We start from the raw sequence: 15,554 nt of genomic DNA, 5'->3' as shown, positions 1-15,554 counted from the left end.
ATCAAGATACTGAATATCATTCAGGAAAATAATCTAAAATTACAAATGTTGCTAAAAAGCGGAATAAAAGCAAAATAATGGCTATGCGCTTCAAAAGAAAATCAGATTTCTATGCTCAAATGGCAGCCTGTGGAGCACCAACAAAAACACGTAGAATTTGGTCAATGGTAAGTGTTTTTTTTATTATTTAAATTCATTCATCTACAGCGATGATTGGCACTTTCTTGATGTTCCAGGTTGAGAAATCGTCATATTGGGAGGTGGGAGTACCCAAATATGCCGGAGAGTGATAGAAAACGTCTTCGGTCATCTTAACCTTCCAGTCGTCGCGCGGTTTGCCACCGTCAGGACCACCGCATAGCTGTTGTGAACGAAAAGCGAGATTTTTTCAGCAGTGTTGTACAAAATACAACAGCGCGACGACTGAAGTGTTAAAGCACGCTTCCGAAAGATTGGGCGTGGACCCGAAGTAGATGTTAAAAATGTTAATCGGATCATAAAGGCATGCTGCATCCTGCATAACCTGTGCAACGACCGAAATGATAAGTCATGGATTGCAGAACAGCTGTTAGGATTGGCTTTGACCAAATAAGAAATGAAATATTATTGTGAAATCTTTCCAACCATAAAAAAACCCATCGGATTGTTAGACGGAGTTGATTTTCTCATAAGCGGTTTGATGCGAGATCAATTGTATTCGATTAAAAAAATCGGTTTAACTCCGTTTGATTTTTTTTAACTACTCCCAATAAAACAAATATAATCTATTTCGTGATTGAAACTCATTTACTTATCACTTGAAAATATGGTCATAGAGTAAGGTGGGGCAAAAGTTCGACCTTAGTGGAATAATCAAAGTTTCCAGGAAAACAATAGCAGTTAAAACAAAACAAATACCATATAGTGAACCTTCAACATATTGGCTATAATTTTGCTGAACAAAATTGTGTCAAAATATTTACCCATTTTTAGTTATAACAGTTTCAAAATTGATTGTCTTAAACGAACTTTTGCCCCACCGGTGGGGCAAGAGTTCGAATCTAGTGTGGGGCAAAAGTTCACAGACTAAAATACAAAATATCGATCCTTTTGTGACAGGCGTACTTTACACCAGCCGTAAACTTAGTTAAGTTTGCCGAAAAATACACACTAAATTTTCATCAAAAAATTGTCCAAAACCGGGTTAATTTTAATATACTCAAAAATAGCAGTTTTTCGCAAAACTAAGTGGAAATGTGGTGACAGTTTTCACACGATCAGAAAAATTTAACTGAATTTGAACCCGCATAGAAAAATACAATTTGCCTTAGTTTCCAAACAATAAGCTGCATGTAATTGATACGTTTAAAATATCACAAACTGTTGCATTTATGTCGAACATTTTGACACCTCAATCTCTAAACAATAAATAACGTTTTATCAAAGCCATTGCAAATTGTTACAGTTTAGTATTATGTTCATATATTGTTGAATGATATGAAGTTCAAAGTCGTGAGAAACAGTAACAACATAAATCTACCTTCTGGGGAATGGTTTTTGTTTCTTTTTGTGCAACACAAACACATGAATATTTAACTATAAACTACTTTTAAGCAACAGTTTGGCAAACAGTTGAAGCGATACACGCTAGAAAATTTACACCGTGATAAAATTCACAGTATATTTTATAGAAGTTCCATATTTTGAAGAAAAAAAAAATAGATTTCTCCTCACCCTTGATAGCAATACTAAAACAAGCACTGCTATTTTGTTTTTTTTTAAAGATGTAAAATCCTTAAAAAAAAACATAAAAATAACTACTGTGTAAAAATTTTATCATACACTCTGTTAAATTTTCCATGCGTGTTTGTTTTCACGCTGTCTGAAAAATAGAAAAATAAAAAACGTCGCGAGTTTGTTATGTCTGCTCCTGCTAGTTTATAGTCGTTTTTTCATTGAAATGAAAAGCATACCATGTTATTAGAACCGGATCCGGAAGTGCTGGTAAGTAATCTGATCCCAAGTTTGATCCCATGAATCATCATGTAATGTACATCTGTTTGTTTCTCTCCAGAAAACAGCTGCCGTTTTTGCTTCGGTCGGAACGGTGATAAGCGGAAGAACCGGGACGGAATGATGATGATGCCGCGCAGCTTGGATTGCAACTTATCAAACCAGTGTCCCGAGCTCCTACATTTAAATGCTAGTGATTAAATTATGAATAATAATAGTTTTAGTTCTACAATTCTAGTTGATCATTTTCAATAGCGAATAATGAAACAAGTAGTGCGTGTGGGCTGAACTCATTTCAAACAAAAAAATTGATTATAAAGTGATAACAAGTTATTCGTGATCAATCTTGATTCCATAGGTTTTAATTAAAACTAAGTTTTTCCACACTTATTTCCTTGTTTCATTGCCTCTTCTAAGAAATATCCCCGTTCTTTTTTAAATGGTATAAATGTAATAGAACAGTTCAGCTTACGTTTAAAATACCATAAAGTACCATAAGCCAACAATTACACATACATTATTTGATTTCAATAAATAAATATGGTTTAACAATTTCTCAACTGTTTGCCCAACATTAGATTTGGCAAAAAATGGATGGTTTACCCACCCTTTGGCAAACCATCCACGACCAATTTTGTTCGAGAAAATCGTCGTTTTTGAATGGTTACATAACTTAACCGCCTATTCCCCACATTGTTATTTGCCCATTTACCATTTACCGTACTGTAAAAGTCGTTTGCGGTAGTGTCGGTTTATTGTTATTTTGGATGTTACAGGAAACGGGTTAGATATTGTCTTTAGTGGTTATGGATAGTTTGGTAAATTGCACCAGTACGGTTCTAGTTCATGCGGGAAGATAATATGTGGATTTTAGGCAATTTTCAAATTTTTCCGTGATTTTATACATGGGTCGAACTTTTGCCCCGCTGATTCGAGCTTTTGCCCCACTATGGGCCAAAAATTGTTTTCAAGCATTTATGCAAAATCTAATACACCTCAAAGCAACCTTATGACAGGCCTAGAACCGCCCTTACATAAAATATTGAAAAAGATTTTATCTTCAATTGGTTCCATGCAACAAAAGTTTGACCAAAAATTACAATATGCACATCGAAAAACAACAAATAGACATAACTTTTCCAAATCTCAATCGATTTTTATGATATTTGAAGTAAAAGTCTCTTAATCTCTTGAATAGCATTTGAACCACAATTACATTTATAAGATTTGTTTCGAATTGATCTAGAAATCTTAAAAAGAAACTCTTAACCCACTCAAACTTTTGCCCCACTTTACTCTACTAGGCTATTTAAAGCGAAATAAAAAAAAAATATAAATTCATTTTGGACTTCAAAAATTCGATGTTAGAAAAACTTTTTTCCATAAAATATGCCCAATGTATGGACGTTTTTTAATAAATTTAATTATGAAACTTTTTGCTTAAGGATGATCAAAATCTGAAATGGCCGTTTTTTTTAAATCGACTTTAAAGTTTTAAATCATATATTTTTTAAGTGTAGAAAATGATTTTTTTATTTTTTAAATATTTTTTCTTAAACTTCAGGAAATTTCACGACAATCCCCCATACAACATTTTTTTTTGTAGGTCTTACCGATTTCGAGTTATACGGGTTTATAAAAAAAAGTTAAAAAACTTTGACCCTTTCCAAATGTTAGTCTAGATCGATTTTGAAAAAACAAAATATGCAAAGTATCTTAGTTTGGTGGTAGGTCATTTGGCATAAAGTCGTTTGGCATAAAGCCGTTTGGCATAAAGTCGTTTGGCATAAAGTCGTTTGGCATAATGGTCGTTTGGCATAATGAGTCTGAAACCAAGAATTTATTAGAATTTTTTTACGTTTCTATTGAATCTTTCTGATGAAGTCAATTGATACAAAAAGACACTTTATTCAACAATCATATGCTCTTGACTAGTGCTGGTGATTTTGATATATTTAGCACAAATTAACCCTTCTTTCAAACATTCTACTTTTTTGTAAATATGATCTTCTTCTTCTTTCTGGCATAACGTCCCCACTGGGACAGAGCCTGCTTCTCAGCTTAGTGTTCTTATGAGCACTTCCACAGTTATTAACTGAGAGCTTACTGTGCCAATGACCATTTTTGCATGCGTATATCGTGTGGCAGGTACGAAGATACTCTATGCCCTGGGAAGTCGAGAAAATTTCCAACCCGAAAAGATCCTCGACCGGTGGGATTCGAACCCACGACCCTCAGCTTGGTCTTGCTGAATAGCTGCGCGTTTACCGCTACGGCTATCTGGGCCCCCTGTAAATATGATATAGCCATAATTATAAGTAAAAGGAATGTTGTTTGAAAATTAAAATAAATTTCACCTTCTTTTATAAGGTACCCCGGGGCAAGTGAGAATCCGGGGTAAGTGGGGCGTTTCGTCATAGCTCAACTAGGAAAATTTTTCATGGGGGTATTCTTCTAGGAAGTTGAAGATACAATGACAAGGAATGTATTTAGTACTAAACATATTGTTATTTTTATTACCATGTGGTTCATGTAACAGTTGTCAGTTCAGCGCCATTTTCAACTTGCATGACAAATTTTGACACGTTTCACGTCTTGCATTGACTCGCAAAAAATAAATGTGTTTTAAATCGAATTTCCATCAGTAAGCTATAATTTTAAGTATTATTACAAGCTGCTAACGATAAACCAGTATTTTGTTTTCATTTCATATGAAATTTTCGATGGTCTATCTTACCCCAAAATATATTTGTACCTGGGGTAAGTGACACCTATCAAAACAAAAACCAGAATCAAAACTTTTCGTACACGTTTCATACATTTTGCTAGAGAGTAGCGCTAAAACATTCAAACAAATGATTTTTATCAAAACAGATCAACCTCAAATTACGTAATTGCATAAGAGGGAGAAGAAAAGTGTTATTATTCTTTATTTTTTAATTATTTTTTAATTTTTTTAAATGCGACTTCAAAATTGAACAGCTGAAATTTGAAATGCATCATGAGAACGATTACTTTTCTATGATATTCGAACTTTATTCGTTATTTCTACCAAATTAAGTAGTGACGGAAAACAATTCCATCCCATAAGGTGGTTTTCTGCCATGCATTAAATGTGAGGTGACATACTATTAAATAAAGGGTTTCTTCCTAAAACGTAACGTATTTTATGGTTGATCCCTTATGTACATCAAATATGTACTTAAAATTAAAAATCTATGACTTATCAATCCTATTATTGTAATGGTTGACTTACTGATGTGGATTGACGCATGAAACTGGATGTGTCCCACTTGCCCCGCTTAGCGAGGTAACTGCGTCCATTGGCTCATTCTAAAACTTTCTTCCAAGGTTTTTACAATTTCGAAATTATTCGATTAGTTTCATGCACACACCAGTAAATATGTTGATTGCGTTGTTGGATTTGAAAAATATTGACATTTGAAAATTTTATTGAACAATTTGTTTGAACTATCGTTTTTTGGGACAGAGCTTGATCTGCAACGAAATATTCTATGAGCGTTCCCTTTATTAATAACTGCGAACTTTCTTTGCCAATTTACTGTTTTCAAGTATGTATATCGCAACAAGCTCAAAGATACTCTATGTTCTGGGATGTAGAGAAAATTATTGTTCCGAAAAGATCTTCCAGACCCGTCACGAGTTTTATTCAGTTATGCTCTTTAATGTCACAACAATTTTTGACATTCATAGCTTTGAAAACCTCTAAACGAACACCACGCTTATTGAAAACCTACCAATAATTTTTGGTGGTGTTGATCTCGGTAAAAACTTCAAAAATGCCGATATTCATTCTAAGTCAATCATTATGCCAAACGGTCATTATGCCAAATGACCATTATGCCAAATGGTCATTATGCCAAACGACCATTATGCCACATAGTCTTCACACCCAGAAAGTTTCATCGAATTCTGGAGGGGTGCTGCTAATCCCTTTGTCGAGTTGGCGTGAAATCCGTCATTTACCATCTCGCTAGTGCTAGATTGTTTTGTATTTTTGTTTATGTTTACTTTTTATAAACGTCAAGCGAATGGAAATTTTTAGTTCACGGTTTCGCTACTGGTTGGAAAAAGCGCTGATGGCACTTCCATTTGCTGTACGTTGGTACAGTACAACGCCCGCAGACCATGATACGGTACTAAGATGCTTGCGTGATACCACCGTGATACTGGGTGACAGACATATGATATCACGGTGTACAGTGGTTTTGGTATCACATGTCTGTCATAAGTATAATAGCAACACATTTGTATACATAACGCTTGTTATCGCAAATTAAAATTTGCTATAATTATACTCAATTGTTGCTATAAAATAGTACAATGCCGCAGCCACTCCATACCGTATACGTGCCAACATGGTGCGACATCTGTGGCCGGGCAACACATTTGTATACATAACGCTTGTTATCGCAAATTAAAATTTGCTATAATTATACTCAATTGTTGCTATAAAATAGTACAATGCCGCAGCCACTCCATACCGTATACGTGCCAACATGGTGCGACATCTGTGGCCGGGCATTTGAAATTTGGCGACAATTTTTTTGCTAATGCGCTTCCAAATGAGCCTATGCATGTCATAAAACGTTTGACTTTTACTGTGCGCCCTGTTTTCAAGTTGCCCGTGGGAGAGAGCGAGACAGCACCAACACACGGCGCACAGTAAAAGTCAAAAGAACAAAAGAATTTATGGCTCGTACAGAGGCTCATAAATAACGCTAACTAAATTAAAATAATATTTCTTTCACAGGGAACTTGAAAAAATACGTACCATCATGTAGTACTTATTTCTTTGGATTGCGAAGCCGTTTGATATCACATTTTTATGAGTGGTGAAAGAAACGCGCAACAATCTGTGGGTGGGTTTTTGGAGTAGTAATTTTTGAACGTTATTATTTCGAAGTGTGAGTCAGTGCCATCTGGTTTCTATTTTTATGTGAGCAATCGGGTACACGCACGGAGAAATATTTTTACCTAATTTTTGAGTTTACTTTACCCAAAATTAGGTATATCGATTATAGTTTCAACCCAAAATCTCTCGGTTTTCTCTTTCTCCCACACGAATGTTGTCAAAAATAGAGAGAGCTGCATCTACCCAATGGGGGTACTTTGGCCCAATAAGCCAAATTTGGGTAAATGCAACTTTTCTTATGTTTGGGTCGAAAGAACTCAATTTTGCGTTAAATCAACCCAAAATTGAGTATATTTTTCTAATGGAATTAAAGCCAAACTACCTAGTGGGGACCTTGGAAATTTAGCCAAAATTGAGTTATTGGGCTCAACTACGGAATTGCGTTGAAACAACCCAAAATTGAGTTGAATTCCGTCTCCGTGCGGATAAAAAATATAACTAAATGTTGCCGCCGGAAATGATGGTTTTCCAAATCAGAAATTTGTGTCGTTTAGTTAATTAGATTTTTAATTACGGTTGAAATAATTTTGAATAGAAAACAAAGAATATGTGCGTGCGAGTGAGCTCGCAGAAGAAGCAAGAGAAAAAAATGTAAACAACTTATTTGCACTTATTTCATTTCATCTTTTGCGTCACAAGAAATCAAATTTGCCAGCGTTGCGAGATGCATAGCTGCGCACTGCGACCAGAATCCGCAGAATCCTTAGTGTGTAACGTATTCTCTTAAGTATGAGACGGTGCCATTTAGTGTCAATTTTCATATGAGGCCAACGAAGAAAAATAATTTAAACCTGAAAAGTTTTTTGTCAAATTTTCTTATGCTTTTTTGCATAGAGTGAGGAGCACGCAAATCGCGTCCGGGTTTTGCGTAGAGCTCTCGCCATATTACTCGATTCTCAACTGCACACGGCAAGTGACTCGCGAAGTTGGTCAAAAATCGAATCCATTTTTAGTCGCATTTTGATGAAAAAAACACAGCTCAGGTGCTTCTGGCGATGATCAACCGGAAGGGCAAGTTTCCCACAATTTTGACGTTGGATAACGTCTTACGGCAACATACTGGGGTACAATTTCGAAAAACGAAAATCGCTCGCGTCACGAAAAGTGGTTAGATTTTGACTGTTAATAACTTACTAACGCCCGGATAGATTTTCGAGATTCTTGCACCAATCGATTGTAAATCTTTCTACGAAACGACTCCAACAAAGAAAACTATTGATTTCATGACTAAACTTTTGATAATTGGGTAATTATCGAGTCATGTCTTATTTTCCATAGAAGAGCACATTTTTCTTGCTGTTATAAGGTTTTGACGTTTTGAAGTTTACATGTACCGTAATTTCGGGTAAAATTGATCATTTTTCACGGTTTTTCTTGTTTGCTTTCAATAATGTTGAAAATGCCAAACAACTGAATGCACGAAAAGAAGTAAGACGGTCAGCCTCTTTTGCTCATGTGCCAAAGTTTTCGACAAATGTGTTTTTAGTGCTAAAAATCATTTGTCAGAAAACTTTGGCATCACCAAAAATCGGGGAATCCCATTTCGGGTTTTTTTTTTTGTTTTTGTTTTTACAAGGGGGAAATCTGCAAACAGATCCCCTGAGAAGATAACTCAGGGAATGCGCAGATGACGCACCAACGACGACCCGCTAAAACCAGCCTATGCACTATGCTTGAGCAATTCTTATAGAATTGCTAAAATTTCGGGCTGAAATTGATCACTTGTCAATGCGATTATTGTTATTTTTTGAAACGACTCTACATAATGAATATGAGCTCCCTGAATCCGAATATGCTTGCTAAATTCTTAATAATGCGATATTAAAAAAATAATAATAGGTAATTTCAAGAATTGCAAGGAAAACGCCTAAATATAGGCAATTTTCTAAAGCAATCCCTGATATCTAACAGAAATTTAATTATTTCAATTAGCTCATATTAATTGGTACGGGTTTATAAGATGAAATCAGGCTCGGGGTTATATTTTAAGCATCCTTACAAACTTTACGTACTTTGAATAATGCCGTTGTCGTCGTCGCTACGTACAAGTAAATGCATGCTAGAACGATCAGAATATGAACTTGTCTCAAACAAAGAGCTAAAACTATTCAGCAACAGCTTTGTTGATGTTTTGATTTGGTAAGAAATTGTCGATCGAATCGAAATACGCACACAGAGAAGACTGCAGAAATGCTACCCGACCCGAGCGACGGAAACCTAGACTTTGTTTGCAATTTATCTCCGTTGAAAACTAATCAACCAAAATTATAATTGATAAATAAATTAATTAATAAATTAAAAGTAATAGATGAAATGTATCTGGTTGTAACTCTTTAACATAGAATTCATTGTTGTGACCCTGAAAAGGGTCGTTTCGTTTGAAATTGTGCTGCAATTCAATTTAAGCGCTTTCTCCACGGATACTACGAGTCAGTTGGATGTCCTTCGGTATGATGCTGACACGCTTGGCGTGGATCGCGCACAGGTTGGTATCCTCAAACAAACCGATCAGTTGGGTCATTCGCTTCCTGCAGGACCATGACGGCCGAGCTCTGGAATTGCAGATTTGTTTCTACTTTTCCCTGTATACCACGACAAAGCAGAAAAAGTTCTTCATGGTGCGGAACTTCTTCGAGTATCAAAAGGAGATCATGCCAATCATCGTGACTGGCAACTTTAACATCGATTTGAGCAAAGAGGAGAACATGGAGCTCGCGGAATTCATGGAGAAGTACCTCAACCTTAAACAGGCTTCGGAACCCACTCAAGCAACCAATATTAGTGGACCTAACGTTCAACCGGAATATTTGTTTGGGGAGCAGGAGTTATCGCTCATGCTTCTTCTTCCATCGACCGGTTCTATCGGTGTTGAAGTGTTAACCGAACCAACCAAAAAATGACACACAATGTCCATAATAAGTCAGAATTGACATGCAACAAATAGTATGAAAATTGATTGGATTTTTAACAGTAGAAATCTTTCATAAGTTCGTGACGGTCTCAAGCTAGGAAATAGAAGAAGCTAACGTTATCCAACGTCAACTTGGCGGTTCCCGGTCAACCATTTCTTCAATTTTCTTCACATTTCTTTATGTCGAGCTTTAAAGATGCTCATATAACAAATCGATAGCGATCGTCATCGATTCATAAAGAAATTTAACGCTCATTAAGTAGCATCGTGAAATGTTGATACAGATTTTTATCAAAATTTCGAGACCAAAATCTCCTACTTTATCGACTTGCAAAAAATTTTATCGTGAACCAAAACATTTGTGGGGTTCTACACGCACTTTGTCAATTTGTTTATGTTTATGATGAACTTTTTTGTCACTTTTTTAAATTGAGATTTAACTCTAATGATACGGGAAATCGGAGGATACTTACCAACTAAGCCAAACTTTATTTTATAACTAAGGGTGGCAGAAAGTATTCATAAACTATTGATTCATTTTCAGTTCAATACAGGGGAAGAGTTGGCCTCAAGAATAGCCAGAACTTTAACTGCAAGCATGCTTACTGCCGAAAAATATTTGTAATAATACCTACTGGTTAAATAGCATCCTTCTGGTAATACGAAAGCCGATAATCCGTAATGCTTTGGATCTGAAAAGAATGATTTAAAAGAGTCGAGGAGAATCATCATTGGTCTCAAATAGTTCGATCTTTGCAAAATCAAAACATCGAAACCTGTCATACGATATACCAGAATATCTTTACGCTGATTTACGAAATGATATTGAAAAGAGTAATAAAGGTGCCTCGATACCAAGCTTAATTTTTCGTTGTCAATTTATGACGTTACTTTGGCATCATTCGTGACACATTTTCCGATGAATATTCATAAAGGTAACTGAAGTTCCACCGATAAAAGATGATTGAACGAAATTTAGTACCGTTTCGTTGAAGATTTATATCGTATGCTTGATAAAGGAAGTTACTTATGAAGTGTTATGGATCGATGAAGATACATAAATAAACGTAACAAAATTATCAATAAAGTAAAAACGACAGAAATCTATATTATTGGATAAAGATATTTAAAGTAGCGCATACACGCAAAAAAATTGTGCGGTAAAAACTACCATTTTAGGGGGTTAACTTAAGCGCTCGCACCGGCAATTTTCAGCAGACCAGAAATGCGCTTGATTCTACCATGCCTGTAGTCGGAATCAGATTGTTGTAAGTTATTTCTGTCAAATGTACCAGTAATGCGGTGGGGTGTACCGTAAACATAGTAAATTGGTCTGAATTTCCATGGTAGTTTCAAGAATGGGCGTAGTCAGCTAAAATAGTTATTTTTACCACAGATTTTTTTCCCGTGTAGGATGGTTGACCGGGTTGTATCTCGGAAGCAACCTCTTACTTTTTTGTCTTTTTATTTTTCAAAAATCTGAGTCGTTTTAGATTACCGTGTGTGTGAAAATTATTGAGTAGAATTTTTTACGTATACTTTCTCTTATCAAGTGAGGCAGTGCCACCTACACGTTTAGATATAAAACGTATAATATGAGTAAAATATACCAATAAAAATTGGTAAATTTTACCCATATTATTGGTTAAGTGGATTTACCCAAATATGGGTGATTGTGATTACCCATATTTGGATGAAAAAATTGAATTGTTTACAGTCATAGTGCGACGAACAAGATAGAATTCCTTGTTGTAAACAGTTTCTAATAAATTGATTTAGAACCCTGAAAAAAAATATTAATTCCTGTCGGAGGTGAGTAGGTTTAGTCATTTAGTTATTGTTTTGCGCAGCCATAAACAGAGCCTTGACAGAAACTGAAATTAGAACTATGTATTTTTTATTTTCAGTTTTATCAATTATGTGAATATGCTGCCCGAATATATTTTGTCACGGTGCCAAAACAACTGGAAATGTCGGGCCCGCTGAAAGGCTAGATTAAATATAAAACTGGGAGACAGCAATTCTATAGAAGAATGGCATTTCTGTACTGAATCGTCTGGTGGTGGCAGGTTTCGTTTATTTCAAAATCGATGTATCACGATACACTTTCTAACTTTTGGCTGATACTGATATTAGTTCATCTTATTATATCTTTGATTGAAGTTTGGATTCGTGTGTATTATGAATAAAGTTTGGATTCGTGTGGTAATGACAAAATACTATTTCTTTTAAAACCATGAAAATAAATTAAGCGAGTGAAAAAGTCTACTGAACTACGCATTTTTGCGTATTTTTCGAAGAATTGCTTCCGTGCTAGAATACCCATATATGGGTACTGGCAGTTTACCTATTTATAGGTAAACCCACTTTACCCATAAAATGAGTGTGTGCACTTTTTGACGATTATGGGTAAACTTTACCCATATTTGGGTAGACTGATCTTAGCGTGTAGAAATCCTTTATAAAGAGAGATTCGCGGAAGCTGACACTTCTGTCAAAGTGTGAGCCAATCGAGCAGCGAGTGCTGTCAAAGTGTGAGCCAAACGAACATGCGTTATGTTTGTTTTGAACTTTTCTTGAGAAGTAATGTAATCCGTTTGAAATTATTTCGGTAAAAGTAATTTTGCACGAAGCAAAAATATGAAATATTTTTCTATTTTAAATTTTTGTCAATTCAATTTTTAGTTGCTGATGTTTTTAACTGTTTATTAGCTTGGATATGTAACTCAAAGATCTTTAACGAAACAAAATACACTTTTTAGCAATGAGGAAGTTATGTCCGTGTTACAATATTATTCTCGACGCCGAGCAAAAACAGCACTGCTGGTCTGTTGCCAAATTATTCCATTTTACTTCCGCCTATCTCTCTATAAAGGATCACTAGTGCCACCTAGTGTCAATTTTCAAGTGACATTTCGAGCCTACTGTGATCTGGCTCTAGTACTTCGCAGTGATAAAATATGTGATTGGCGAAATCTGGTGCAGTTTGATATTTTGTTCGTACAAGAGTGTCGTTGGGTGTCAAACAAACATCGGGAGAAACAGAACATTGTTGTGCAAAAATTGTCAACGCAGAACCGGAACGCGATAACGTATAGTGAAATTTCGACCGGAACTGTAAAAGTTATCAATCGTGATCACCAAGAGTGGAACTATTTTGATATTGTGCCAAAAAGGTGATAAACGACGTTTTCTAGTGAGAATCGTGAGCTGGATTTATGCGCCGACATCGGAGAGGTGTTTAATGTGAACAATTTTCTTTGTTATTGATAAGAACCGCTTTGCGCACACGTCATGCTTGGAATTTTGTTCTGTTAAAAGTGGTTTTCGCAATTTGAGGGGAAAAAGGCATCTCTCCGGTAATCGGTGCACATTCCCAGTCCGAACTTGCACACGGTGGAAACACAGCAAAGAACTACACGGCCAACAGCAGCAGTAGGCGACGACGACCTTGACGAGAAAATGTACCTGTACTTGGCTTGCTGTGATCAGAGAAAATTTTGCAAGAGCCATTGTCGGAAATTTCGCGCAAATTTCGTCCGCAGTCCGCTGAAATGTGGTGTTTTTCAAAAAGTTTTTCCGTTCTAATGCATCAGATTCGTTAAACGAAACAAAAAATCATGCTCATTATTCATACCATTACTTGTGATACTCGTAGTTGCTGGATTATGCACCGCTGTCTTGGATGATGAAAAATTATATGCGTTGCTAGTTGTGCCAGAAATGTCATTAACCGTGTTCATAATGTAAATATTATTTGTTGAATCATTCGTTATTAGAGCATTAAAAGTGGAAAAAGTTCACAAAAAATAGTGTGTGATAGTGAAAAGAGAAAATAATAAGTGTTGAAAACGGTTTTGTACACGTCGACTGAGCTCTATATACCTACATATTACAAAAAAAATAAGCAACAACATAAAAGTTAAAAAGCAACAAACAGTGAATTTTCTGAGCTAGTTTTGCTTGTAAAATGAAAAAATTCACTTTCAAAGGAGTTTTAGATGGTTTTCGAAGTTCTACAGTGAATCAGCCCTCTTCTCTTGGACCAACAAGGATCTGCACGGAGCAAGAAATACAAGAAACATTACGACCAGAACATTTTCAACTGCGCAAGGTAATTTTTTTCTTCTGTATCCGACATCCTCTCCCGAAAGGGTGTGGTCTTCTCTATTGTCCTCATCCTACCTACTGGTCCGTGGTGCGTTCGATAATCATAAAACCGCGGCTTTTTTACTAAAATATAATTCTAAGTATACTATATGGTATTTGGGTAAGCGAAACGCAAATCCATTCCACTGAGACGTACAACAATTGTGTTATTAAGAATATTTGCAAGCTTTACTACGATAACACTCTAATCATTTAAATGTTGAAGTTCAGCCTTTCTTGCAAAAAATCGAAACTGAAAGCAAACCTATTGAAGAAAATGTCCCATGTACCATATAAAATTGAATGACTAGTAAAAGTCAGAAAAAGATGATAAATGTTGGAAAATCAATCTCTCCGATCAATGATCTCATTGTCTTCTCACGTTTAAAACTTTGATTACCTACCTACCTAGAGGAACCCTGCCCTTGGGTGATGGGATTGACGGTGATTTATCAAGTGAATACATATTGTTGGTATTGTGAAACTACTCTAATGATAATATATTGATCGCGAAAATTAATCGTAATTATAACTTATAAAATGTAAGCTAGTCTAATAGTTTTAAGTTATATAATGACATGTGTTTCAATGCTTTAATATATTTTTCACTTGATTTATCACACCTTCAGCCTGATTTGCTGCTGAACAGGAATCGCTAAAGAAATTTCCCGCCGATTCCTTGCAGAAATTTTCTACAGCAACTCCCGTTTGAACTGACATTTCTTTTCAGCTGCGTACTGCAATCAGAAAAAGAGCTTTCTTGATCGATTCCTTGCAGGAATTTCCCATGCATCAATATAGGCCGAGAAATTACTTGTCAGCAGCGAACCAGGCTTTCAGTATGAGTTTAGTTACTGTCGCATGATCTAACACCAGATAACTACGCGTAATGCTGGAGGGACCGGCAGGGCCTACTACCAGTCTCTACTAACACTCAAATCAATAACAAGACTGGGAAACCAACGATCACCTTCATCAGTAGCACTATTTCTAATAGTAGTATTTAGTTCAATATACATAAATCTTTTTCAGTAGACCAAGAGGCGCAAGAGTGGGTGCGGGTGGTCTCTGCGTCTCACAGGTCATTGAAAATAGACTTTTATGTTAGGTTTACTAACAATGTAGTAATTATTACCTTAGTAATACCGTAAGGTACCGTAATTCAGCGCATCGCCTAAATCCGCGTATTTGGTCCATTTTTTTGTTGAAATTTAAGAAAATTTTTGAAATTTGCCCATACTGCTATTTTTATATGTTGGTAATGCATCATAATTCCAATTAAAATTTTCATTAATAATAATTTACGATTTTTGAGAAATATCCCAAAATGTGAATTACGGCATTCTACGGTATTGCGTTATCTAGTAAGGTAGGTTGTAGCGGTATTAAAGATAGTTTAGAAGTGTTATTGATATATGTATAATAATTAGAAAACTGATGACGCTGTTGTTACTGAAATGTTTAATTTTTTACTGTCTTTTATAATATGATATAATATTGTTGAACAAAATGCTGTAATTTATAGCTTATTTAATTCTCTAAACATTTTTGCACTACTTTGCATTT

The 15,554-nt window shown here is 35.6% G+C and overlaps 2 long non-coding RNA genes across 4 annotated transcripts; both read left to right on the top strand.

Moving 5' to 3' along the window:
- The first annotated feature begins 1,248 nt into the window (after window positions 1-1,248).
- Window positions 1,249-2,467, top strand: LOC110680492. The gene is made up of 2 exons (XR_002502895.1): window positions 1,249-1,983; window positions 2,054-2,467. It is a non-coding gene; the product is annotated as an uncharacterized LOC110680492 (long non-coding RNA).
- A 10,309-nt stretch (window positions 2,468-12,776) lies between these two features.
- Window positions 12,777-13,935, top strand: LOC110680493. 3 transcript variants are annotated; one of them, XR_002502896.1, is made up of 2 exons: window positions 12,777-13,076; window positions 13,220-13,935. It is a non-coding gene; the product is annotated as an uncharacterized LOC110680493 (long non-coding RNA). The 3 variants fall into 3 exon arrangements; XR_002502897.1 differs by having other exon boundaries at window positions 12,780-13,015; XR_002502898.1 differs by having other exon boundaries at window positions 13,005-13,085.
- The last annotated feature ends 1,619 nt before the right edge of the window (window positions 13,936-15,554 follow it).

The sequence above is a fragment of the Aedes aegypti genome, unplaced genomic scaffold (genome assembly GCF_002204515.2).
Source record: "Aedes aegypti strain LVP_AGWG unplaced genomic scaffold, AaegL5.0 Primary Assembly AGWG_AaegL5_hic_scaff_1492_1494_PBJ_arrow, whole genome shotgun sequence".
Classification (NCBI taxonomy): domain Eukaryota; kingdom Metazoa; phylum Arthropoda; class Insecta; order Diptera; family Culicidae; genus Aedes; species Aedes aegypti.
This window is presented reverse-complemented; position numbering and strand designations above follow the sequence as displayed.